Genomic DNA, 4,349 nt, shown 5'->3' with positions numbered 1-4,349 from the left:
CTATTCACAGATAAAAAAACAAAAAACCAACTGGTTGCGCATGCCAAATCAAGCTTTGGAGTAAAGTTCAGAGTGTTTCAGCAAGTTCGAGGATCCCTGGTTCTCCCATTCCTAGGAATTAATTCAGCACGTGCAAGAATGTAAAATGTACATTCATGACTTTGGGGAAAGTAACTTGGTAGAACAATCATAAACATGTACATGCGATCAGTTAGGCTGTTCAGAACCTGTGTAGATAACCAGATGATGGGGGAAATAGCTTGGTTCTCTCTGAGGCTGGATCCGAGGGTTCCAGATCTTAAGTTTGGCCATGGATATGAGTTTTCAGTCCTTGCTGATACAGGATGGATGTTTAAGTGTGAGAGGTCCAAAGTTGGGGAATAAGCAAATTGGAGTCCCTAACATGATAAACGAAAAGAAAAGTGCGAGCATTTGAGAGTGGGGAGAAGGGAAATGAATCAAGAGGCTCATCCTGCTGCACAGACACAATAACAATTTGGGGATCAAAATTTGGGGATCAAGTTATAGCCCTTTGAGTGCTTCGCCCCGGATTCCTCTCAAAGACGGGCCCTGGTTTGCACCAACCAAATCCTGCATTCCTCAAGAAAACTTAGTCACTGGCCTGCTTTGCATCATCACCATGGCTTGTCAAAGCTGTGCCACTTGCCTAATCACCCACTTGGGAGCAGCTTGTCGTGTCATCCCAAACTGGGTGGCATGCCTTCTTGGAGGGGGAAACAGCCTTCCTATAACCCAACAACAGTCCTTGGGTGTTGGCTGGCTGGGGAATGCTGGGAGTTGTAGGCCTTTTCTCTGTCAAAACATGCATAGGATTGTGCCCTTAGCTACTCGCCTGCTTCTCAAGATCACCATGGCTTGTTTAAGCTGCAGAGAGTGCTGGTGCATGCCAGTTGCCTAATTACCAAGTACCAAGCCAGGAGCAGCTTGTCGTGTTGTCCAAAATTGGGCGGCATCTGTTCTTGGAGGGGAAAACAACCCTCCAATTAGGGATGGACTGACTCACCTCCATCTGGGGCCGTCAGTCATTCAACAAGCCACCACCATCCGCTTGCCATGCCGCGCAAGCCCCCCAACAGCTCATTGAGAGACAGACAACAAGTGCTGCGGGCCCACCCACTCCTTCCTCGAGCTGCCATCTTGTGCAAAAATGGTGGGTCAGGCATTTCCAGGAAGGGAATGTTGCATAGATTGTGGCCATAAAAAGGCGATCTACCCAACATTCCTGGCGTGAATAGGCCATTCTCACATGTAATGTTGCATAGATTGCCCTTTATGGCTGCAATCTATGCAGCATTCCCTTCCTGGAAATGTCCAAGCCACCATCGTTGCACAAAATGGGGCTTGGGGGAAGGAGCGGGCAAGTTGCTGGATGCTTGCGGACTGTGCAGCACTCATGGATGGGTCTGGTGAGTGCTGCATGGTCTGCGAATGGTGGCCCGGGGGGCGGGGGGGAGTCCATTGGACTTCACCCCTGTATCGGGCGCTCACAACATCCCTACCTCCAATAACCCAACAACAGCCCATATGTTATTAGAGGGTAGTTTCCCCACTCCAACAACCCAAGGTGGCTTGTATAATCCCCGGTGGTTGTGCAAACCAGATCACTACCAATCTCAACATGGTCAAGTTTCAAATTACGGAAATGTGGCCCTCGGCAGGAAAAGGTTCTGCACCCCTGTACAGCAAAGTAGAGGCTTAGCCTGGAAAACCCTTCCCCAACTTGGTGGGCTGCAAATGTGTTGGTCTACAACTCCCACCATCCTCAGCAGACATGGCCGATGGGGATGATGGGAGTTGTAGCACATTACAGTTGGAGGATCCAGGTCCAGACTGAGGGCTAAAGCACATATTACACACATCTAGGTGATGCGTTTGCAGAAGGCAGTGGCAGGAAGTGGGAGACTGATGGCCCTGGGGCAGCGGAAGGGAGATATAATCTTGCTTGCACCTAAATAAATAGGTAAGCAATTTTATGAACCGCACTTTTCTTTATTATATGTAAAATTACTTAATATGTCTTGTTAGAAGGGAAGTGTCCCAAGATGGGAGGGGTGCTGCCACATGGGCCCAGCTAAAGGAAGATGGAGGCTACAACATTAAGAACAGTGCCTACAAAAGACATCCCAGCATCACCTTCACCACACTGCTTACATGACAGTTCCTCAGCTGGCCCTCTGACATCTCAAGAACTAGGAATCCAAAACGTCTGGGAATGGTTTAGCGAGAGTCTCAAACCTTGACACTTTTCTTTATACACAAACGACTCAGCCAACTGCTCCATTCGGACTGGAGAGGATAACACCACGTGTCGAGAGTTTTCTCTTACCTGTCGTTTTGGTCTTTAACTCCTATCAGCCCTAGTCAGCATGGCCAATGGCCATAACAGAATTTAAAGGAAGATTGGCATTTGTCAGCCTGGAGCACGGTTCCATAATCAAGGGAAAAGCTGTGGGGAAACAATGGCTGTCTGGGAATCTTTGCCATCAGAAACACATTGGCCACATCCTGCAGCCCTCAAGCAGATGCACTTAAGTCCCATTGGCCATCATTGGTGTGGTCCATGCAGAGGCAGGCGCACCTCTGGAGGTTTATCCTGCGGACTAGTTTATACACAGGTGGCAAAAAGAGGTGGGAGAATCCCAGGATTTGAGAGCAGACTGTCGCCATTCGCAAGTCAGCGCGGACAGCAGCAGGTAAGTGCTCCGTTTCGCGCGCCTTTCGTGGGGGGGGGGCTTCGTTCCACCACAGATTTCGGGGGGCCGAATGCACTGGCATTCGGCCTCACCGAGATCCATGGCAGAATTCTCTGACATCCCTACTGCCCACACATACAGTGACCCTGGGAACAATGGTACATTGTCACCTACCATAATTTCCCAGAGCACTTTAGGCTCTCATAGTTAAGACACACTGCACCTTGCCTTTGAAATTAAGTTTACTACTACTAGTAGTAGTAGTGGATGCTGCTGCTAATGATGATAGTAATGAAGCATCAGCAGTAGCTCTCTCAACATTTTAACATTTGGTGTGCCATTTTATTTCCTTTTTAAAGTTTTCTTTTTAAGGACTTCTTCTAGAGAAGGGGTGCACAACATTTTCAGCTCGGAAGTCTGCTGCAGCGATGACGTCTGAACATGTGTGTGTGCAAGTGCATGAGCACACATGCACACACTTGTGCACATGCACACAAACAACAAAGATTCACATATAACTCACATGCAACATACAACTCACTCTTTCTCTCACACACACTCACACCATCCCCCTGCCCTCTCTCTCACACACATATCACTCACTCACTCGCTCACTTACTTTCAACTCCTGCCCATGAGCATTTTGGAGGCCTGGTCCCTGCTTTGATCAGACAGAACCAACCATCTCCCAGAAACCTTCATTCTCAAAATAAGAACAATTTGGAGACAGGAGCAGGCAGGGGGAACATCAGGGCCTGCTCCTGTTGAACTGCCCCCCGTCCCAAGGGTAACTGACATCAAGTGCCCCCTGGGAAGTAACCTCAGATGCTGACTCTAGGGTTGCAAGAGAATTTCATTTGGAATTGTTGTAGATCACAAGCTGAATATGAGCCAACAATGTGATGTGGCTGCAAAAAAGGCCAATGCTCTTTTGGGCTGCATTAATAGAAGCATCACTTTCAAATCCCGGGAAGTACTAGTTCCCCTCTACTCAGCACTGGTTAGGCCTCATCTGGAGTACTGTGTCCAGTTCTGGGCACTGCACTTTAAGAAGAATGCAGACAAGCTGGGGAGGGTTCAGAGGAGGGCAACAAAGATGATCAGGGGACTGGAGACAAAGCCCTATGTGGAGAGACTGAAAGAACTGGGCATGTTTCACCTTGAGAAGAGAAGACTGAGGGGAGACATGATAGCACTTTTCAAGGACTTGAAAGGTTGTCACAGAGGGGAAGGCCAGGATCTCTTCTCAATCATCCCATAGTGCAGGACACGGAATAATGGGCTCAAGTTACAGGAAGCCAGAATCTGGCTGAACATCAGGAGAAACTTCCTGACTGTTAGAGCAATACGACAATGGAACCAATTACCCAGGGAGGTGGTGGGCTCTCCCACACTGGAGGCATTCAAGACGAGGCTGGACAGCCATCTGTCAGGGATGCTCTGACTTGGATTCCTGCATTGAGCAGGGGGTTGGACTCGATGGTTTTGTAGGCCCCTTCCAACCCTGCTATTCTATGATTCTATGATTCTATGTCTTGTTCAAAGCCCAGAAGACAAGTGCAAACATGTGTCTGCTGAAAGTGTTAGTAAATTGCTCAACATGTCCTTGCATTCAATTTGCACACCTTTACCCTG

The sequence above is a fragment of the Heloderma suspectum genome, chromosome 10 (genome assembly GCF_057233095.1).
Source record: "Heloderma suspectum isolate Gila_16-S chromosome 10, 16-S_ref, whole genome shotgun sequence".
NCBI classification, from domain to species: Eukaryota; Metazoa; Chordata; class Lepidosauria; order Squamata; family Helodermatidae; genus Heloderma; species Heloderma suspectum.
This window is presented reverse-complemented; position numbering follows the sequence as displayed.